The following is a 22,011-nucleotide window of genomic DNA, read 5'->3' as shown; positions in this document are numbered from 1 at the left end:
CTATTCCTCCAGGAGAGGGCGCCAACAGACTACTAAAGAGATCATCATTACTCAAAGAAAACCCCAAAAACCAATGCATGATAGGAATAAACAGGTAACTTTCTTTGGAGTGGAAGCGGAGAGATCGCACCAGATGCCAATTCTAGATGTTATCACACCTGTGGTCACTGCAGCAGCAGGTGAATCCACTTTGTCCAAAAGGGATCTATTCCATTCAATTGCAAATGATCTAGATAAGACAGAGAACTGCAGCACGGGGACATAGCCGAGTTGGTCAGGTTGAGTGGTGATGAGTTTGCTATTTGGATGAATAAAGAAAGTCAAAAGTGTGAAAGATAAAAAACAAAAGGAGGAAGTGTGAAAAGTGAATGGGCCAAATTGAGGTGCATATGAAGACGTATGCTTTCTTCCAATTCATTAAATCGGGCTAATATGAATCAGGTGAATTGAGTTCTGCTTTTGGAAACTGGGTTAAGAAGGGGTGCACCGTTCCTGGAGGTACTGCAATACCAGGTCAATGCGTGGAGTGGACAGAGCAAGCTCTTTTTCCATCTCCCTGTTCTAAAAATCCATTTAATATATGGTCCCCAGATAGGGGACGTATCAGATATTAAACTGATAAGAACAGATACTACACTTGATCTTAGCCAAAAGGCCGAGAAGCGATAACCAGAATTGGTTTGGGCCTCGAGTGGCACCCTGGCCTATGCCGGACACATCTTAGGGAGAGAGAGCGAGAGGGAGACAAACCCACGCCTACACAAGACATTTTGTCACCCAAGCCAACCCTTGAAAAGGCTGCTTTGCAGAGCCAAAACAAGAAGAATGGTGCGTTTTGCAGCCGCCGCCCACTGCAATGAATCTGAATAACTCCTCCTTTAGGGCGCAAGCAACTCCCCTCCCCCTTGCAGTCTTTCCAATTCACGATACAAAAAGACGGACAGGACAGGTTGCCTGACTTTCCGTCACTGCCACCCTTTGCCATCCTTACCCGTAGAAAGCCCTTTCATCATCCCCAAACCCTAATCTTTTCCCTTTCCTTCCCAGCCCCCAAACCCTGCCCTCTGTACCTTTCTCACCACCCGCTTCCCTTCTCCTGTCATCCCCCTACCACCCGGGAAAAAAAGAGATTGCCCCCTCCTTCCACTAGCCCACCCTCCCACCCAAAGAACAACTTCTTCTGCGCAGCTTGTTTTCTAGGCAGCAGCGCTATTGTGATGTCATCGGGGGGCATTGTGACAAGCCGCCAGTGTTCCGTCTCTTCATGTTGTGCACAGTTCAAACGGAAAATACATCAACAGGCAGACTACAGAAAAGCTTACTATCAAAGGTTAGAGGGGGGCTTTCTCAGAGGGCTTTTTACAGTTTTTCTATTCCCAATTAGCCGTTTAAGTGTACTTATTGAAAGTAGTAATTCTTTCATAGGCCGCCCTTTCTTAGTATTTGACGTTCCTTATATTGCGGTATGAGGCTTCGCAGTAGGTTGCAAACATTCATCACCCATGACTTTCCCCAATTGAGCTCAGAAGCTCAATGTCTATCATGACCTCTCTTTTAGAATGTCCAAGAGCAAGCAAACTATTCCTCCAGGAGAGGGCGCCAACAGACTACTAAAGAGATCATCATTACTCAAAGAAAACCCCAAAAACCAATGCATGATAGGAATAAACAGGTAACTTTCTTTGGAGTGGAAGCGGAGAGATCGCACCAGATGCCAATTCTAGATGTTATCACACCTGTGGTCACTGCAGCAGCAGGTGAATCCACTTTGTCCAAAAGGGATCTATTCCATTCAATTGCAAATGATCTAGATAAGACAGAGAACTGCAGCACGGGGACATAGCCGAGTTGGTCAGGTTGAGTGGTGATGAGTTTGCTATTTGGATGAATAAAGAAAGTCAAAAGTGTGAAAGATAAAAAACAAAAGGAGGAAGTGTGAAAAGTGAATGGGCCAAATTGAGGTGCATATGAAGACGTATGCTTTCTTCCAATTCATTAAATCGGGCTAATATGAATCAGGTGAATTGAGTTCTGCTTTTGGAAACTGGGTTAAGAAGGGGTGCACCGTTCCTGGAGGTACTGCAATACCAGGTCAATGCGTGGAGTGGACAGAGCAAGCTCTTTTTCCATCTCCCTGTTCTAAAAATCCATTTAATATATGGTCCCCAGATAGGGGACGTATCAGATATTAAACTGATAAGAACAGATACTACACTTGATCTTAGCCAAAAGGCCGAGAAGCGATAACCAGAATTGGTTTGGGCCTCGAGTGGCACCCTGGCCTATGCCGGACACATCTTAGGGAGAGAGAGCGAGAGGGAGACAAACCCACGCCTACACAAGACATTTTGTCACCCAAGCCAACCCTTGAAAAGGCTGCTTTGCAGAGCCAAAACAAGAAGAATGGTGCGTTTTGCAGCCGCCGCCCACTGCAATGAATCTGAATAACTCCTCCTTTAGGGCGCAAGCAACTCCCCTCCCCCTTGCAGTCTTTCCAATTCACGATACAAAAAGACGGACAGGACAGGTTGCCTGACTTTCCGTCACTGCCACCCTTTGCCATCCTTACCCGTAGAAAGCCCTTTCATCATCCCCAAACCCTAATCTTTTCCCTTTCCTTCCCAGCCCCCAAACCCTGCCCTCTGTACCTTTCTCACCACCCGCTTCCCTTCTCCTGTCATCCCCCTACCACCCGGGAAAAAAAGAGATTGCCCCCTCCTTCCACTAGCCCACCCTCCCACCCAAAGAACAACTTCTTCTGCGCAGCTTGTTTTCTAGGCAGCAGCGCTATTGTGATGTCATCGGGGGGCATTGTGACAAGCCGCCAGTGTTCCGTCTCTTCATGTTGTGCACAGTTCAAACGGAAAATACATCAACAGGCAGACTACAGAAAAGCTTACTATCAAAGGTTAGAGGGGGGCTTTCTCAGAGGGCTTTTTACAGTTTTTCTATTCCCAATTAGCCGTTTAAGTGTACTTATTGAAAGTAGTAATTCTTTCATAGGCCGCCCTTTCTTAGTATTTGACGTTCCTTATATTGCGGTATGAGGCTTCGCAGTAGGTTGCAAACATTCATCACCCATGACTTTCCCCAATTGAGCTCAGAAGCTCAATGTCTATCATGACCTCTCTTTTAGAATGTCCAAGAGCAAGCAAACTATTCCTCCAGGAGAGGGCGCCAACAGACTACTAAAGAGATCATCATTACTCAAAGAAAACCCCAAAAACCAATGCATGATAGGAATAAACAGGTAACTTTCTTTGGAGTGGAAGCGGAGAGATCGCACCAGATGCCAATTCTAGATGTTATCACACCTGTGGTCACTGCAGCAGCAGGTGAATCCACTTTGTCCAAAAGGGATCTATTCCATTCAATTGCAAATGATCTAGATAAGACAGAGAACTGCAGCACGGGGACATAGCCGAGTTGGTCAGGTTGAGTGGTGATGAGTTTGCTATTTGGATGAATAAAGAAAGTCAAAAGTGTGAAAGATAAAAAACAAAAGGAGGAAGTGTGAAAAGTGAATGGGCCAAATTGAGGTGCATATGAAGACGTATGCTTTCTTCCAATTCATTAAATCGGGCTAATATGAATCAGGTGAATTGAGTTCTGCTTTTGGAAACTGGGTTAAGAAGGGGTGCACCGTTCCTGGAGGTACTGCAATACCAGGTCAATGCGTGGAGTGGACAGAGCAAGCTCTTTTTCCATCTCCCTGTTCTAAAAATCCATTTAATATATGGTCCCCAGATAGGGGACGTATCAGATATTAAACTGATAAGAACAGATACTACACTTGATCTTAGCCAAAAGGCCGAGAAGCGATAACCAGAATTGGTTTGGGCCTCGAGTGGCACCCTGGCCTATGCCGGACACATCTTAGGGAGAGAGAGCGAGAGGGAGACAAACCCACGCCTACACAAGACATTTTGTCACCCAAGCCAACCCTTGAAAAGGCTGCTTTGCAGAGCCAAAACAAGAAGAATGGTGCGTTTTGCAGCCGCCGCCCACTGCAATGAATCTGAATAACTCCTCCTTTAGGGCGCAAGCAACTCCCCTCCCCCTTGCAGTCTTTCCAATTCACGATACAAAAAGACGGACAGGACAGGTTGCCTGACTTTCCGTCACTGCCACCCTTTGCCATCCTTACCCGTAGAAAGCCCTTTCATCATCCCCAAACCCTAATCTTTTCCCTTTCCTTCCCAGCCCCCAAACCCTGCCCTCTGTACCTTTCTCACCACCCGCTTCCCTTCTCCTGTCATCCCCCTACCACCCGGGAAAAAAAGAGATTGCCCCCTCCTTCCACTAGCCCACCCTCCCACCCAAAGAACAACTTCTTCTGCGCAGCTTGTTTTCTAGGCAGCAGCGCTATTGTGATGTCATCGGGGGGCATTGTGACAAGCCGCCAGTGTTCCGTCTCTTCATGTTGTGCACAGTTCAAACGGAAAATACATCAACAGGCAGACTACAGAAAAGCTTACTATCAAAGGTTAGAGGGGGGCTTTCTCAGAGGGCTTTTTACAGTTTTTCTATTCCCAATTAGCCGTTTAAGTGTACTTATTGAAAGTAGTAATTCTTTCATAGGCCGCCCTTTCTTAGTATTTGACGTTCCTTATATTGCGGTATGAGGCTTCGCAGTAGGTTGCAAACATTCATCACCCATGACTTTCCCCAATTGAGCTCAGAAGCTCAATGTCTATCATGACCTCTCTTTTAGAATGTCCAAGAGCAAGCAAACTATTCCTCCAGGAGAGGGCGCCAACAGACTACTAAAGAGATCATCATTACTCAAAGAAAACCCCAAAAACCAATGCATGATAGGAATAAACAGGTAACTTTCTTTGGAGTGGAAGCGGAGAGATCGCACCAGATGCCAATTCTAGATGTTATCACACCTGTGGTCACTGCAGCAGCAGGTGAATCCACTTTGTCCAAAAGGGATCTATTCCATTCAATTGCAAATGATCTAGATAAGACAGAGAACTGCAGCACGGGGACATAGCCGAGTTGGTCAGGTTGAGTGGTGATGAGTTTGCTATTTGGATGAATAAAGAAAGTCAAAAGTGTGAAAGATAAAAAACAAAAGGAGGAAGTGTGAAAAGTGAATGGGCCAAATTGAGGTGCATATGAAGACGTATGCTTTCTTCCAATTCATTAAATCGGGCTAATATGAATCAGGTGAATTGAGTTCTGCTTTTGGAAACTGGGTTAAGAAGGGGTGCACCGTTCCTGGAGGTACTGCAATACCAGGTCAATGCGTGGAGTGGACAGAGCAAGCTCTTTTTCCATCTCCCTGTTCTAAAAATCCATTTAATATATGGTCCCCAGATAGGGGACGTATCAGATATTAAACTGATAAGAACAGATACTACACTTGATCTTAGCCAAAAGGCCGAGAAGCGATAACCAGAATTGGTTTGGGCCTCGAGTGGCACCCTGGCCTATGCCGGACACATCTTAGGGAGAGAGAGCGAGAGGGAGACAAACCCACGCCTACACAAGACATTTTGTCACCCAAGCCAACCCTTGAAAAGGCTGCTTTGCAGAGCCAAAACAAGAAGAATGGTGCGTTTTGCAGCCGCCGCCCACTGCAATGAATCTGAATAACTCCTCCTTTAGGGCGCAAGCAACTCCCCTCCCCCTTGCAGTCTTTCCAATTCACGATACAAAAAGACGGACAGGACAGGTTGCCTGACTTTCCGTCACTGCCACCCTTTGCCATCCTTACCCGTAGAAAGCCCTTTCATCATCCCCAAACCCTAATCTTTTCCCTTTCCTTCCCAGCCCCCAAACCCTGCCCTCTGTACCTTTCTCACCACCCGCTTCCCTTCTCCTGTCATCCCCCTACCACCCGGGAAAAAAAGAGATTGCCCCCTCCTTCCACTAGCCCACCCTCCCACCCAAAGAACAACTTCTTCTGCGCAGCTTGTTTTCTAGGCAGCAGCGCTATTGTGATGTCATCGGGGGGCATTGTGACAAGCCGCCAGTGTTCCGTCTCTTCATGTTGTGCACAGTTCAAACGGAAAATACATCAACAGGCAGACTACAGAAAAGCTTACTATCAAAGGTTAGAGGGGGGCTTTCTCAGAGGGCTTTTTACAGTTTTTCTATTCCCAATTAGCCGTTTAAGTGTACTTATTGAAAGTAGTAATTCTTTCATAGGCCGCCCTTTCTTAGTATTTGACGTTCCTTATATTGCGGTATGAGGCTTCGCAGTAGGTTGCAAACATTCATCACCCATGACTTTCCCCAATTGAGCTCAGAAGCTCAATGTCTATCATGACCTCTCTTTTAGAATGTCCAAGAGCAAGCAAACTATTCCTCCAGGAGAGGGCGCCAACAGACTACTAAAGAGATCATCATTACTCAAAGAAAACCCCAAAAACCAATGCATGATAGGAATAAACAGGTAACTTTCTTTGGAGTGGAAGCGGAGAGATCGCACCAGATGCCAATTCTAGATGTTATCACACCTGTGGTCACTGCAGCAGCAGGTGAATCCACTTTGTCCAAAAGGGATCTATTCCATTCAATTGCAAATGATCTAGATAAGACAGAGAACTGCAGCACGGGGACATAGCCGAGTTGGTCAGGTTGAGTGGTGATGAGTTTGCTATTTGGATGAATAAAGAAAGTCAAAAGTGTGAAAGATAAAAAACAAAAGGAGGAAGTGTGAAAAGTGAATGGGCCAAATTGAGGTGCATATGAAGACGTATGCTTTCTTCCAATTCATTAAATCGGGCTAATATGAATCAGGTGAATTGAGTTCTGCTTTTGGAAACTGGGTTAAGAAGGGGTGCACCGTTCCTGGAGGTACTGCAATACCAGGTCAATGCGTGGAGTGGACAGAGCAAGCTCTTTTTCCATCTCCCTGTTCTAAAAATCCATTTAATATATGGTCCCCAGATAGGGGACGTATCAGATATTAAACTGATAAGAACAGATACTACACTTGATCTTAGCCAAAAGGCCGAGAAGCGATAACCAGAATTGGTTTGGGCCTCGAGTGGCACCCTGGCCTATGCCGGACACATCTTAGGGAGAGAGAGCGAGAGGGAGACAAACCCACGCCTACACAAGACATTTTGTCACCCAAGCCAACCCTTGAAAAGGCTGCTTTGCAGAGCCAAAACAAGAAGAATGGTGCGTTTTGCAGCCGCCGCCCACTGCAATGAATCTGAATAACTCCTCCTTTAGGGCGCAAGCAACTCCCCTCCCCCTTGCAGTCTTTCCAATTCACGATACAAAAAGACGGACAGGACAGGTTGCCTGACTTTCCGTCACTGCCACCCTTTGCCATCCTTACCCGTAGAAAGCCCTTTCATCATCCCCAAACCCTAATCTTTTCCCTTTCCTTCCCAGCCCCCAAACCCTGCCCTCTGTACCTTTCTCACCACCCGCTTCCCTTCTCCTGTCATCCCCCTACCACCCGGGAAAAAAAGAGATTGCCCCCTCCTTCCACTAGCCCACCCTCCCACCCAAAGAACAACTTCTTCTGCGCAGCTTGTTTTCTAGGCAGCAGCGCTATTGTGATGTCATCGGGGGGCATTGTGACAAGCCGCCAGTGTTCCGTCTCTTCATGTTGTGCACAGTTCAAACGGAAAATACATCAACAGGCAGACTACAGAAAAGCTTACTATCAAAGGTTAGAGGGGGGCTTTCTCAGAGGGCTTTTTACAGTTTTTCTATTCCCAATTAGCCGTTTAAGTGTACTTATTGAAAGTAGTAATTCTTTCATAGGCCGCCCTTTCTTAGTATTTGACGTTCCTTATATTGCGGTATGAGGCTTCGCAGTAGGTTGCAAACATTCATCACCCATGACTTTCCCCAATTGAGCTCAGAAGCTCAATGTCTATCATGACCTCTCTTTTAGAATGTCCAAGAGCAAGCAAACTATTCCTCCAGGAGAGGGCGCCAACAGACTACTAAAGAGATCATCATTACTCAAAGAAAACCCCAAAAACCAATGCATGATAGGAATAAACAGGTAACTTTCTTTGGAGTGGAAGCGGAGAGATCGCACCAGATGCCAATTCTAGATGTTATCACACCTGTGGTCACTGCAGCAGCAGGTGAATCCACTTTGTCCAAAAGGGATCTATTCCATTCAATTGCAAATGATCTAGATAAGACAGAGAACTGCAGCACGGGGACATAGCCGAGTTGGTCAGGTTGAGTGGTGATGAGTTTGCTATTTGGATGAATAAAGAAAGTCAAAAGTGTGAAAGATAAAAAACAAAAGGAGGAAGTGTGAAAAGTGAATGGGCCAAATTGAGGTGCATATGAAGACGTATGCTTTCTTCCAATTCATTAAATCGGGCTAATATGAATCAGGTGAATTGAGTTCTGCTTTTGGAAACTGGGTTAAGAAGGGGTGCACCGTTCCTGGAGGTACTGCAATACCAGGTCAATGCGTGGAGTGGACAGAGCAAGCTCTTTTTCCATCTCCCTGTTCTAAAAATCCATTTAATATATGGTCCCCAGATAGGGGACGTATCAGATATTAAACTGATAAGAACAGATACTACACTTGATCTTAGCCAAAAGGCCGAGAAGCGATAACCAGAATTGGTTTGGGCCTCGAGTGGCACCCTGGCCTATGCCGGACACATCTTAGGGAGAGAGAGCGAGAGGGAGACAAACCCACGCCTACACAAGACATTTTGTCACCCAAGCCAACCCTTGAAAAGGCTGCTTTGCAGAGCCAAAACAAGAAGAATGGTGCGTTTTGCAGCCGCCGCCCACTGCAATGAATCTGAATAACTCCTCCTTTAGGGCGCAAGCAACTCCCCTCCCCCTTGCAGTCTTTCCAATTCACGATACAAAAAGACGGACAGGACAGGTTGCCTGACTTTCCGTCACTGCCACCCTTTGCCATCCTTACCCGTAGAAAGCCCTTTCATCATCCCCAAACCCTAATCTTTTCCCTTTCCTTCCCAGCCCCCAAACCCTGCCCTCTGTACCTTTCTCACCACCCGCTTCCCTTCTCCTGTCATCCCCCTACCACCCGGGAAAAAAAGAGATTGCCCCCTCCTTCCACTAGCCCACCCTCCCACCCAAAGAACAACTTCTTCTGCGCAGCTTGTTTTCTAGGCAGCAGCGCTATTGTGATGTCATCGGGGGGCATTGTGACAAGCCGCCAGTGTTCCGTCTCTTCATGTTGTGCACAGTTCAAACGGAAAATACATCAACAGGCAGACTACAGAAAAGCTTACTATCAAAGGTTAGAGGGGGGCTTTCTCAGAGGGCTTTTTACAGTTTTTCTATTCCCAATTAGCCGTTTAAGTGTACTTATTGAAAGTAGTAATTCTTTCATAGGCCGCCCTTTCTTAGTATTTGACGTTCCTTATATTGCGGTATGAGGCTTCGCAGTAGGTTGCAAACATTCATCACCCATGACTTTCCCCAATTGAGCTCAGAAGCTCAATGTCTATCATGACCTCTCTTTTAGAATGTCCAAGAGCAAGCAAACTATTCCTCCAGGAGAGGGCGCCAACAGACTACTAAAGAGATCATCATTACTCAAAGAAAACCCCAAAAACCAATGCATGATAGGAATAAACAGGTAACTTTCTTTGGAGTGGAAGCGGAGAGATCGCACCAGATGCCAATTCTAGATGTTATCACACCTGTGGTCACTGCAGCAGCAGGTGAATCCACTTTGTCCAAAAGGGATCTATTCCATTCAATTGCAAATGATCTAGATAAGACAGAGAACTGCAGCACGGGGACATAGCCGAGTTGGTCAGGTTGAGTGGTGATGAGTTTGCTATTTGGATGAATAAAGAAAGTCAAAAGTGTGAAAGATAAAAAACAAAAGGAGGAAGTGTGAAAAGTGAATGGGCCAAATTGAGGTGCATATGAAGACGTATGCTTTCTTCCAATTCATTAAATCGGGCTAATATGAATCAGGTGAATTGAGTTCTGCTTTTGGAAACTGGGTTAAGAAGGGGTGCACCGTTCCTGGAGGTACTGCAATACCAGGTCAATGCGTGGAGTGGACAGAGCAAGCTCTTTTTCCATCTCCCTGTTCTAAAAATCCATTTAATATATGGTCCCCAGATAGGGGACGTATCAGATATTAAACTGATAAGAACAGATACTACACTTGATCTTAGCCAAAAGGCCGAGAAGCGATAACCAGAATTGGTTTGGGCCTCGAGTGGCACCCTGGCCTATGCCGGACACATCTTAGGGAGAGAGAGCGAGAGGGAGACAAACCCACGCCTACACAAGACATTTTGTCACCCAAGCCAACCCTTGAAAAGGCTGCTTTGCAGAGCCAAAACAAGAAGAATGGTGCGTTTTGCAGCCGCCGCCCACTGCAATGAATCTGAATAACTCCTCCTTTAGGGCGCAAGCAACTCCCCTCCCCCTTGCAGTCTTTCCAATTCACGATACAAAAAGACGGACAGGACAGGTTGCCTGACTTTCCGTCACTGCCACCCTTTGCCATCCTTACCCGTAGAAAGCCCTTTCATCATCCCCAAACCCTAATCTTTTCCCTTTCCTTCCCAGCCCCCAAACCCTGCCCTCTGTACCTTTCTCACCACCCGCTTCCCTTCTCCTGTCATCCCCCTACCACCCGGGAAAAAAAGAGATTGCCCCCTCCTTCCACTAGCCCACCCTCCCACCCAAAGAACAACTTCTTCTGCGCAGCTTGTTTTCTAGGCAGCAGCGCTATTGTGATGTCATCGGGGGGCATTGTGACAAGCCGCCAGTGTTCCGTCTCTTCATGTTGTGCACAGTTCAAACGGAAAATACATCAACAGGCAGACTACAGAAAAGCTTACTATCAAAGGTTAGAGGGGGGCTTTCTCAGAGGGCTTTTTACAGTTTTTCTATTCCCAATTAGCCGTTTAAGTGTACTTATTGAAAGTAGTAATTCTTTCATAGGCCGCCCTTTCTTAGTATTTGACGTTCCTTATATTGCGGTATGAGGCTTCGCAGTAGGTTGCAAACATTCATCACCCATGACTTTCCCCAATTGAGCTCAGAAGCTCAATGTCTATCATGACCTCTCTTTTAGAATGTCCAAGAGCAAGCAAACTATTCCTCCAGGAGAGGGCGCCAACAGACTACTAAAGAGATCATCATTACTCAAAGAAAACCCCAAAAACCAATGCATGATAGGAATAAACAGGTAACTTTCTTTGGAGTGGAAGCGGAGAGATCGCACCAGATGCCAATTCTAGATGTTATCACACCTGTGGTCACTGCAGCAGCAGGTGAATCCACTTTGTCCAAAAGGGATCTATTCCATTCAATTGCAAATGATCTAGATAAGACAGAGAACTGCAGCACGGGGACATAGCCGAGTTGGTCAGGTTGAGTGGTGATGAGTTTGCTATTTGGATGAATAAAGAAAGTCAAAAGTGTGAAAGATAAAAAACAAAAGGAGGAAGTGTGAAAAGTGAATGGGCCAAATTGAGGTGCATATGAAGACGTATGCTTTCTTCCAATTCATTAAATCGGGCTAATATGAATCAGGTGAATTGAGTTCTGCTTTTGGAAACTGGGTTAAGAAGGGGTGCACCGTTCCTGGAGGTACTGCAATACCAGGTCAATGCGTGGAGTGGACAGAGCAAGCTCTTTTTCCATCTCCCTGTTCTAAAAATCCATTTAATATATGGTCCCCAGATAGGGGACGTATCAGATATTAAACTGATAAGAACAGATACTACACTTGATCTTAGCCAAAAGGCCGAGAAGCGATAACCAGAATTGGTTTGGGCCTCGAGTGGCACCCTGGCCTATGCCGGACACATCTTAGGGAGAGAGAGCGAGAGGGAGACAAACCCACGCCTACACAAGACATTTTGTCACCCAAGCCAACCCTTGAAAAGGCTGCTTTGCAGAGCCAAAACAAGAAGAATGGTGCGTTTTGCAGCCGCCGCCCACTGCAATGAATCTGAATAACTCCTCCTTTAGGGCGCAAGCAACTCCCCTCCCCCTTGCAGTCTTTCCAATTCACGATACAAAAAGACGGACAGGACAGGTTGCCTGACTTTCCGTCACTGCCACCCTTTGCCATCCTTACCCGTAGAAAGCCCTTTCATCATCCCCAAACCCTAATCTTTTCCCTTTCCTTCCCAGCCCCCAAACCCTGCCCTCTGTACCTTTCTCACCACCCGCTTCCCTTCTCCTGTCATCCCCCTACCACCCGGGAAAAAAAGAGATTGCCCCCTCCTTCCACTAGCCCACCCTCCCACCCAAAGAACAACTTCTTCTGCGCAGCTTGTTTTCTAGGCAGCAGCGCTATTGTGATGTCATCGGGGGGCATTGTGACAAGCCGCCAGTGTTCCGTCTCTTCATGTTGTGCACAGTTCAAACGGAAAATACATCAACAGGCAGACTACAGAAAAGCTTACTATCAAAGGTTAGAGGGGGGCTTTCTCAGAGGGCTTTTTACAGTTTTTCTATTCCCAATTAGCCGTTTAAGTGTACTTATTGAAAGTAGTAATTCTTTCATAGTCCGCCCTTTCTTAGTATTTGACGTTCCTTATATTGCGGTATGAGGCTTCGCAGTAGGTTGCAAACATTCATCACCCATGACTTTCCCCAATTGAGCTCAGAAGCTCAATGTCTATCATGACCTCTCTTTTAGAATGTCCAAGAGCAAGCAAACTATTCCTCCAGGAGAGGGCGCCAACAGACTACTAAAGAGATCATCATTACTCAAAGAAAACCCCAAAAACCAATGCATGATAGGAATAAACAGGTAACTTTCTTTGGAGTGGAAGCGGAGAGATCGCACCAGATGCCAATTCTAGATGTTATCACACCTGTGGTCACTGCAGCAGCAGGTGAATCCACTTTGTCCAAAAGGGATCTATTCCATTCAATTGCAAATGATCTAGATAAGACAGAGAACTGCAGCACGGGGACATAGCCGAGTTGGTCAGGTTGAGTGGTGATGAGTTTGCTATTTGGATGAATAAAGAAAGTCAAAAGTGTGAAAGATAAAAAACAAAAGGAGGAAGTGTGAAAAGTGAATGGGCCAAATTGAGGTGCATATGAAGACGTATGCTTTCTTCCAATTCATTAAATCGGGCTAATATGAATCAGGTGAATTGAGTTCTGCTTTTGGAAACTGGGTTAAGAAGGGGTGCACCGTTCCTGGAGGTACTGCAATACCAGGTCAATGCGTGGAGTGGACAGAGCAAGCTCTTTTTCCATCTCCCTGTTCTAAAAATCCATTTAATATATGGTCCCCAGATAGGGGACGTATCAGATATTAAACTGATAAGAACAGATACTACACTTGATCTTAGCCAAAAGGCCGAGAAGCGATAACCAGAATTGGTTTGGGCCTCGAGTGGCACCCTGGCCTATGCCGGACACATCTTAGGGAGAGAGAGCGAGAGGGAGACAAACCCACGCCTACACAAGACATTTTGTCACCCAAGCCAACCCTTGAAAAGGCTGCTTTGCAGAGCCAAAACAAGAAGAATGGTGCGTTTTGCAGCCGCCGCCCACTGCAATGAATCTGAATAACTCCTCCTTTAGGGCGCAAGCAACTCCCCTCCCCCTTGCAGTCTTTCCAATTCACGATACAAAAAGACGGACAGGACAGGTTGCCTGACTTTCCGTCACTGCCACCCTTTGCCATCCTTACCCGTAGAAAGCCCTTTCATCATCCCCAAACCCTAATCTTTTCCCTTTCCTTCCCAGCCCCCAAACCCTGCCCTCTGTACCTTTCTCACCACCCGCTTCCCTTCTCCTGTCATCCCCCTACCACCCGGGAAAAAAAGAGATTGCCCCCTCCTTCCACTAGCCCACCCTCCCACCCAAAGAACAACTTCTTCTGCGCAGCTTGTTTTCTAGGCAGCAGCGCTATTGTGATGTCATCGGGGGGCATTGTGACAAGCCGCCAGTGTTCCGTCTCTTCATGTTGTGCACAGTTCAAACGGAAAATACATCAACAGGCAGACTACAGAAAAGCTTACTATCAAAGGTTAGAGGGGGGCTTTCTCAGAGGGCTTTTTACAGTTTTTCTATTCCCAATTAGCCGTTTAAGTGTACTTATTGAAAGTAGTAATTCTTTCATAGGCCGCCCTTTCTTAGTATTTGACGTTCCTTATATTGCGGTATGAGGCTTCGCAGTAGGTTGCAAACATTCATCACCCATGACTTTCCCCAATTGAGCTCAGAAGCTCAATGTCTATCATGACCTCTCTTTTAGAATGTCCAAGAGCAAGCAAACTATTCCTCCAGGAGAGGGCGCCAACAGACTACTAAAGAGATCATCATTACTCAAAGAAAACCCCAAAAACCAATGCATGATAGGAATAAACAGGTAACTTTCTTTGGAGTGGAAGCGGAGAGATCGCACCAGATGCCAATTCTAGATGTTATCACACCTGTGGTCACTGCAGCAGCAGGTGAATCCACTTTGTCCAAAAGGGATCTATTCCATTCAATTGCAAATGATCTAGATAAGACAGAGAACTGCAGCACGGGGACATAGCCGAGTTGGTCAGGTTGAGTGGTGATGAGTTTGCTATTTGGATGAATAAAGAAAGTCAAAAGTGTGAAAGATAAAAAACAAAAGGAGGAAGTGTGAAAAGTGAATGGGCCAAATTGAGGTGCATATGAAGACGTATGCTTTCTTCCAATTCATTAAATCGGGCTAATATGAATCAGGTGAATTGAGTTCTGCTTTTGGAAACTGGGTTAAGAAGGGGTGCACCGTTCCTGGAGGTACTGCAATACCAGGTCAATGCGTGGAGTGGACAGAGCAAGCTCTTTTTCCATCTCCCTGTTCTAAAAATCCATTTAATATATGGTCCCCAGATAGGGGACGTATCAGATATTAAACTGATAAGAACAGATACTACACTTGATCTTAGCCAAAAGGCCGAGAAGCGATAACCAGAATTGGTTTGGGCCTCGAGTGGCACCCTGGCCTATGCCGGACACATCTTAGGGAGAGAGAGCGAGAGGGAGACAAACCCACGCCTACACAAGACATTTTGTCACCCAAGCCAACCCTTGAAAAGGCTGCTTTGCAGAGCCAAAACAAGAAGAATGGTGCGTTTTGCAGCCGCCGCCCACTGCAATGAATCTGAATAACTCCTCCTTTAGGGCGCAAGCAACTCCCCTCCCCCTTGCAGTCTTTCCAATTCACGATACAAAAAGACGGACAGGACAGGTTGCCTGACTTTCCGTCACTGCCACCCTTTGCCATCCTTACCCGTAGAAAGCCCTTTCATCATCCCCAAACCCTAATCTTTTCCCTTTCCTTCCCAGCCCCCAAACCCTGCCCTCTGTACCTTTCTCACCACCCCGCTTCCCTTCTCCTGTCATCCCCCTACCACCCGGGAAAAAAAGAGATTGCCCCCTCCTTCCCACTAGCCCACCCTCCCACCCAAAGAACAACTTCTTCTGCGCAGCTTGTTTTCTAGGCAGCAGCGCTATTGTGATGTCATCGGGGGGCATTGTGACAAGCCGCCAGTGTTCCGTCTCTTCATGTTGTGCACAGTTCAAACGGAAAATACATCAACAGGCAGACTACAGAAAAGCTTACTATCAAAGGTTAGAGGGGGGCTTTCTCAGAGGGCTTTTTACAGTTTTTCTATTCCCAATTAGCCGTTTAAGTGTACTTATTGAAAGTAGTAATTCTTTTCATAGGGCCGCCCTTTCTTAGTATTTGACGTTCCTTATATTGCGGTATGAGGCTTCGCAGTAGGTTGCAAACATTCATCACCCATGACTTTCCCCAATTGAGCTCAGAAGCTCAATGTCTATCATGACCTCTCTTTTAGAATGTCCAAGAGCAAGCAAACTATTCCTCCAGGAGAGGGCGCCAACAGACTACTAAAGAGATCATCATTACTCAAAGAAAACCCCAAAAACCAATGCATGATAGGAATAAACAGGTAACTTTCTTTTGGAGTGGAAGCGGAGAGATCGCACCAGATGCCAATTCTAGATGTTATCACACCTGTGGTCACTGCAGCAGCCAGGTGAATCCACTTTGTCCAAAAGGGATCTATTCCATTCAATTGCAAATGATCTAGATAAGACAGAGAACTGCAGCACGGGGACATAGCCGAGTTGGTCAGGTTGAGTGGTGATGAGTTTGCTATTTGGATGAATAAAGAAAGTCAAAAGTGTGAAAGATAAAAAACAAAAGGAGGAAGTGTGAAAAGTGAATGGGCCAAATTGAGGTGCATATGAAGACGTATGCTTTCTTCCAATTCATTAAATCGGGCTAATATGAATCAGGTGAATTGAGTTCTGCTTTTGGAAACTGGGTTAAGAAGGGGTGCACCGTTCCTGGAGGTACTGCAATACCAGGTCAATGCGTGGAGTGGACAGAGCAAGCTCTTTTTCCATCTCCCTGTTCTAAAAATCCATTTAATATATGGTCCCCAGATAGGGGACGTATCAGATATTAAACTGATAAGAACAGATACTACACTTGATCTTAGCCAAAAGGCCGAGAAGCGATAACCAGAATTGGTTTGGGCCTCGAGTGGCACCCTGGCCTATGCCGGACACATCTTAGGGAGAGAGAGCGAGAGGGAGACAAACCCACGCCTACACAAGACATTTTGTCACCCAAGCCAACCCTTGAAAAGGCTGCTTTGCAGAGCCAAAACAAGAAGAATGGTGCGTTTTGCAGCCGCCGCCCACTGCAATGAATCTGAATAACTCCTCCTTTAGGGCGCAAGCAACTCCCCTCCCCCTTGCAGTCTTTCCAATTCACGATACAAAAAGACGGACAGGACAGGTTGCCTGACTTTCCGTCACTGCCACCCTTTGCCATCCTTACCCGTAGAAAGCCCTTTCATCATCCCCAAACCCTAATCTTTTCCCTTTCCTTCCCAGCCCCCAAACCCTGCCCTCTGTACCTTTCTCACCACCCCGCTTCCCTTCTCCTGTCATCCCCCTACCACCCGGGAAAAAAAGAGATTGCCCCCTCCTTCCACTAGCCCACCCTCCCACCCAAAGAACAACTTCTTCTGCGCAGCTTGTTTTCTAGGCAGCAGCGCTATTGTGATGTCATCGGGGGGCATTGTGACAAGCCGCCAGTGTTCCGTCTCTTCATGTTGTGCACAGTTCAAACGGAAAATACATCAACAGGCAGACTACAGAAAAGCTTACTATCAAAGGTTAGAGGGGGGCTTTCTCAGAGGGCTTTTTACAGTTTTTCTATTCCCAATTAGCCGTTTAAGTGTACTTATTGAAAGTAGTAATTCTTTCATAGGCCGCCCTTTCTTAGTATTTGACGTTCCTTATATTGCGGTATGAGGCTTCGCAGTAGGTTGCAAACATTCATCACCCATGACTTTCCCCAATTGAGCTCAGAAGCTCAATGTCTATCATGACCTCTCTTTTAGAATGTCCAAGAGCAAGCAAACTATTCCTCCAGGAGAGGGCGCCAACAGACTACTAAAGAGATCATCATTACTCAAAGAAAACCCCAAAAACCAATGCATGATAGGAATAAACAGGTAACTTTCTTTGGAGTGGAAGCGGAGAGATCGCACCAGATGCCAATTCTAGATGTTATCACACCTGTGGTCACTGCAGCAGCAGGTGAATCCACTTTGTCCAAAAGGGATCTATTCCATTCAATTGCAAATGATCTAGATAAGACAGAGAACTGCAGCACGGGGACATAGCCGAGTTGGTCAGGTTGAGTGGTGATGAGTTTGCTATTTGGATGAATAAAGAAAGTCAAAAGTGTGAAAGATAAAAAACAAAAGGAGGAAGTGTGAAAAGTGAATGGGCCAAATTGAGGTGCATATGAAGACGTATGCTTTCTTCCAATTCATTAAATCGGGCTAATATGAATCAGGTGAATTGAGTTCTGCTTTTGGAAACTGGGTTAAGAAGGGGTGCACCGTTCCTGGAGGTACTGCAATACCAGGTCAATGCGTGGAGTGGACAGAGCAAGCTCTTTTTCCATCTCCCTGTTCTAAAAATCCATTTAATATATGGTCCCCAGATAGGGGACGTATCAGATATTAAACTGATAAGAACAGATACTACACTTGATCTTAGCCAAAAGGCCGAGAAGCGATAACCAGAATTGGTTTGGGCCTCGAGTGGCACCCTGGCCTATGCCGGACACATCTTAGGGAGAGAGAGCGAGAGGGAGACAAACCCACGCCTACACAAGACATTTTGTCACCCAAGCCAACCCTTGAAAAGGCTGCTTTGCAGAGCCAAAACAAGAAGAATGGTGCGTTTTGCAGCCGCCGCCCACTGCAATGAATCTGAATAACTCCTCCTTTAGGGCGCAAGCAACTCCCCTCCCCCTTGCAGTCTTTCCAATTCACGATACAAAAAGACGGACAGGACAGGTTGCCTGACTTTCCGTCACTGCCACCCTTTGCCATCCTTACCCGTAGAAAGCCCTTTCATCATCCCCAAACCCTAATCTTTTCCCTTTCCTTCCCAGCCCCCAAACCCTGCCCTCTGTACCTTTCTCACCACCCGCTTCCCTTCTCCTGTCATCCCCCTACCACCCGGGAAAAAAAGAGATTGCCCCCTCCTTCCACTAGCCCACCCTCCCACCCAAAGAACAACTTCTTCTGCGCAGCTTGTTTTCTAGGCAGCAGCGCTATTGTGATGTCATCGGGGGGCATTGTGACAAGCCGCCAGTGTTCCGTCTCTTCATGTTGTGCACAGTTCAAACGGAAAATACATCAACAGGCAGACTACAGAAAAGCTTACTATCAAAGGTTAGAGGGGGGCTTTCTCAGAGGGCTTTTTACAGTTTTTCTATTCCCAATTAGCCGTTTAAGTGTACTTATTGAAAGTAGTAATTCTTTCATAGGCCGCCCTTTCTTAGTATTTGACGTTCCTTATATTGCGGTATGAGGCTTCGCAGTAGGTTGCAAACATTCATCACCCATGACTTTCCCCAATTGAGCTCAGAAGCTCAATGTCTATCATGACCTCTCTTTTAGAATGTCCAAGAGCAAGCAAACTATTCCTCCAGGAGAGGGCGCCAACAGACTACTAAAGAGATCATCATTACTCAAAGAAAACCCCAAAAACCAATGCATGATAGGAATAAACAGGTAACTTTCTTTGGAGTGGAAGCGGAGAGATCGCACCAGATGCCAATTCTAGATGTTATCACACCTGTGGTCACTGCAGCAGCAGGTGAATCCACTTTGTCCAAAAGGGATCTATTCCATTCAATTGCAAATGATCTAGATAAGACAGAGAACTGCAGCACGGGGACATAGCCGAGTTGGTCAGGTTGAGTGGTGATGAGTTTGCTATTTGGATGAATAAAGAAAGTCAAAAGTGTGAAAGATAAAAAACAAAAGGAGGAAGTGTGAAAAGTGAATGGGCCAAATTGAGGTGCATATGAAGACGTATGCTTTCTTCCAATTCATTAAATCGGGCTAATATGAATCAGGTGAATTGAGTTCTGCTTTTGGAAACTGGGTTAAGAAGGGGTGCACCGTTCCTGGAGGTACTGCAATACCAGGTCAATGCGTGGAGTGGACAGAGCAAGCTCTTTTTCCATCTCCCTGTTCTAAAAATCCATTTAATATATGGTCCCCAGATAGGGGACGTATCAGATATTAAACTGATAAGAACAGATACTACACTTGATCTTAGCCAAAAGGCCGAGAAGCGATAACCAGAATTGGTTTGGGCCTCGAGTGGCACCCTGGCCTATGCCGGACACATCTTAGGGAGAGAGAGCGAGAGGGAGACAAACCCACGCCTACACAAGACATTTTGTCACCCAAGCCAACCCTTGAAAAGGCTGCTTTGCAGAGCCAAAACAAGAAGAATGGTGCGTTTTGCAGCCGCCGCCCACTGCAATGAATCTGAATAACTCCTCCTTTAGGGCGCAAGCAACTCCCCTCCCCCTTGCAGTCTTTCCAATTCACGATACAAAAAGACGGACAGGACAGGTTGCCTGACTTTCCGTCACTGCCACCCTTTGCCATCCTTACCCGTAGAAAGCCCTTTCATCATCCCCAAACCCTAATCTTTTCCCTTTCCTTCCCAGCCCCCAAACCCTGCCCTCTGTACCTTTCTCACCACCCGCTTCCCTTCTCCTGTCATCCCCCTACCACCCGGGAAAAAAAGAGATTGCCCCCTCCTTCCACTAGCCCACCCTCCCACCCAAAGAACAACTTCTTCTGCGCAGCTTGTTTTCTAGGCAGCAGCGCTATTGTGATGTCATCGGGGGGCATTGTGACAAGCCGCCAGTGTTCCGTCTCTTCATGTTGTGCACAGTTCAAACGGAAAATACATCAACAGGCAGACTACAGAAAAGCTTACTATCAAAGGTTAGAGGGGGGCTTTCTCAGAGGGCTTTTTACAGTTTTTCTATTCCCAATTAGCCGTTTAAGTGTACTTATTGAAAGTAGTAATTCTTTCATAGGCCGCCCTTTCTTAGTATTTGACGTTCCTTATATTGCGGTATGAGGCTTCGCAGTAGGTTGCAAACATTCATCACCCATGACTTTCCCCAATTGAGCTCAGAAGCTCAATGTCTATCATGACCTCTCTTTTAGAATGTCCAAGAGCAAGCAAACTATTCCTCCAGGAGAGGGCGCCAACAGACTACTAAAGAGATCATCATTACTCAAAGAAAACCCCAAAAACCAATGCATGATAGGAATAAACAGGTAACTTTCTTTGGAGTGGAAGCGGAGAGATCGCACCAGATGCCAATTCTAGATGTTATCACACCTGTGGTCACTGCAGCAGCAGGTGAATCCACTTTGTCCAAAAGGGATCTATTCCATTCAATTGCAAATGATCTAGATAAGACAGAGAACTGCAGCACGGGGACATAGCCGAGTTGGTCAGGTTGAGTGGTGATGAGTTTGCTATTTGGATGAATAAAGAAAGTCAAAAGTGTGAAAGATAAAAAACAAAAGGAGGAAGTGTGAAAAGTGAATGGGCCAAATTGAGGTGCATATGAAGACGTATGCTTTCTTCCAATTCATTAAATCGGGCTAATATGAATCAGGTGAATTGAGTTCTGCTTTTGGAAACTGGGTTAAGAAGGGGTGCACCGTTCCTGGAGGTACTGCAATACCAGGTCAATGCGTGGAGTGGACAGAGCAAGCTCTTTTTCCATCTCCCTGTTCTAAAAATCCATTTAATATATGGTCCCCAGATAGGGGACGTATCAGATATTAAACTGATAAGAACAGATACTACACTTGATCTTAGCCAAAAGGCCGAGAAGCGATAACCAGAATTGGTTTGGGCCTCGAGTGGCACCCTGGCCTATGCCGGACACATCTTAGGGAGAGAGAGCGAGAGGGAGACAAACCCACGCCTACACAAGACATTTTGTCACCCAAGCCAACCCTTGAAAAGGCTGCTTTGCAGAGCCAAAACAAGAAGAATGGTGCGTTTTGCAGCCGCCGCCCACTGCAATGAATCTGAATAACTCCTCCTTTAGGGCGCAAGCAACTCCCCTCCCCCTTGCAGTCTTTCCAATTCACGATACAAAAAGACGGACAGGACAGGTTGCCTGACTTTCCGTCACTGCCACCCTTTGCCATCCTTACCCGTAGAAAGCCCTTTCATCATCCCCAAACCCTAATCTTTTCCCTTTCCTTCCCAGCCCCCAAACCCTGCCCTCTGTACCTTTCTCACCACCCGCTTCCCTTCTCCTGTCATCCCCCTACCACCCGGGAAAAAAAGAGATTGCCCCCTCCTTCCACTAGCCCACCCTCCCACCCAAAGAACAACTTCTTCTGCGCAGCTTGTTTTCTAGGCAGCAGCGCTATTGTGATGTCATCGGGGGGCATTGTGACAAGCCGCCAGTGTTCCGTCTCTTCATGTTGTGCACAGTTCAAACGGAAAATACATCAACAGGCAGACTACAGAAAAGCTTACTATCAAAGGTTAGAGGGGGGCTTTCTCAGAGGGCTTTTTACAGTTTTTCTATTCCCAATTAGCCGTTTAAGTGTACTTATTGAAAGTAGTAATTCTTTCATAGGCCGCCCTTTCTTAGTATTTGACGTTCCTTATATTGCGGTATGAGGCTTCGCAGTAGGTTGCAAA

The 22,011-nt window shown here is 46.3% G+C and overlaps 14 non-coding genes across 14 annotated transcripts; all 14 read right to left on the bottom strand.

Moving 5' to 3' along the window:
* Nucleotides 1–476: 476 nt before the first annotated feature.
* LOC142275799 (U2 spliceosomal RNA) lies at nt 477–667 on the bottom strand. The gene has a single exon (XR_012739399.1). It is a non-coding gene; the product is annotated as a U2 spliceosomal RNA (small nuclear RNA).
* Nucleotides 668–2,054: 1,387 nt separating this feature from the next.
* Nucleotides 2,055–2,245, bottom strand: LOC142275798 (U2 spliceosomal RNA). The gene has a single exon (XR_012739398.1). It is a non-coding gene; the product is annotated as a U2 spliceosomal RNA (small nuclear RNA).
* Nucleotides 2,246–3,632: 1,387 nt separating this feature from the next.
* LOC142275797 (U2 spliceosomal RNA) lies at nt 3,633–3,823 on the bottom strand. The gene has a single exon (XR_012739397.1). It is a non-coding gene; the product is annotated as a U2 spliceosomal RNA (small nuclear RNA).
* Nucleotides 3,824–5,210: 1,387 nt separating this feature from the next.
* LOC142275796 (U2 spliceosomal RNA) lies at nt 5,211–5,401 on the bottom strand. The gene has a single exon (XR_012739396.1). It is a non-coding gene; the product is annotated as a U2 spliceosomal RNA (small nuclear RNA).
* Nucleotides 5,402–6,788: 1,387 nt separating this feature from the next.
* On the bottom strand, nt 6,789–6,979 carry LOC142275795 (U2 spliceosomal RNA). The gene has a single exon (XR_012739395.1). It is a non-coding gene; the product is annotated as a U2 spliceosomal RNA (small nuclear RNA).
* A 1,387-nt stretch (nt 6,980–8,366) lies between these two features.
* LOC142275792 (U2 spliceosomal RNA) lies at nt 8,367–8,557 on the bottom strand. Its single transcript, XR_012739393.1, has one exon. It is a non-coding gene; the product is annotated as a U2 spliceosomal RNA (small nuclear RNA).
* Nucleotides 8,558–9,944: 1,387 nt separating this feature from the next.
* On the bottom strand, nt 9,945–10,135 carry LOC142275791 (U2 spliceosomal RNA). The gene has a single exon (XR_012739392.1). It is a non-coding gene; the product is annotated as a U2 spliceosomal RNA (small nuclear RNA).
* Nucleotides 10,136–11,522: 1,387 nt separating this feature from the next.
* Nucleotides 11,523–11,713, bottom strand: LOC142275790 (U2 spliceosomal RNA). Its single transcript, XR_012739391.1, has one exon. It is a non-coding gene; the product is annotated as a U2 spliceosomal RNA (small nuclear RNA).
* Nucleotides 11,714–13,100: 1,387 nt separating this feature from the next.
* LOC142275789 (U2 spliceosomal RNA) lies at nt 13,101–13,291 on the bottom strand. The gene has a single exon (XR_012739390.1). It is a non-coding gene; the product is annotated as a U2 spliceosomal RNA (small nuclear RNA).
* A 1,387-nt stretch (nt 13,292–14,678) lies between these two features.
* LOC142275788 (U2 spliceosomal RNA) lies at nt 14,679–14,869 on the bottom strand. The gene has a single exon (XR_012739389.1). It is a non-coding gene; the product is annotated as a U2 spliceosomal RNA (small nuclear RNA).
* A 1,393-nt stretch (nt 14,870–16,262) lies between these two features.
* Nucleotides 16,263–16,453, bottom strand: LOC142275787 (U2 spliceosomal RNA). Its single transcript, XR_012739388.1, has one exon. It is a non-coding gene; the product is annotated as a U2 spliceosomal RNA (small nuclear RNA).
* A 1,388-nt stretch (nt 16,454–17,841) lies between these two features.
* LOC142275786 (U2 spliceosomal RNA) lies at nt 17,842–18,032 on the bottom strand. The gene has a single exon (XR_012739387.1). It is a non-coding gene; the product is annotated as a U2 spliceosomal RNA (small nuclear RNA).
* A 1,387-nt stretch (nt 18,033–19,419) lies between these two features.
* Nucleotides 19,420–19,610, bottom strand: LOC142275785 (U2 spliceosomal RNA). Its single transcript, XR_012739386.1, has one exon. It is a non-coding gene; the product is annotated as a U2 spliceosomal RNA (small nuclear RNA).
* A 1,387-nt stretch (nt 19,611–20,997) lies between these two features.
* LOC142275784 (U2 spliceosomal RNA) lies at nt 20,998–21,188 on the bottom strand. Its single transcript, XR_012739385.1, has one exon. It is a non-coding gene; the product is annotated as a U2 spliceosomal RNA (small nuclear RNA).
* Nucleotides 21,189–22,011: the final 823 nt, after the last annotated feature.

Source organism: Anomaloglossus baeobatrachus, unplaced genomic scaffold (assembly GCF_048569485.1).
Source record: "Anomaloglossus baeobatrachus isolate aAnoBae1 unplaced genomic scaffold, aAnoBae1.hap1 Scaffold_3860, whole genome shotgun sequence".
NCBI lineage: Eukaryota > Metazoa > Chordata > Amphibia > Anura > Aromobatidae > Anomaloglossus > Anomaloglossus baeobatrachus.
The sequence above is the reverse complement of the archived record's forward strand: the minus strand, read 5'-3'. Positions and strand labels throughout refer to the sequence as shown.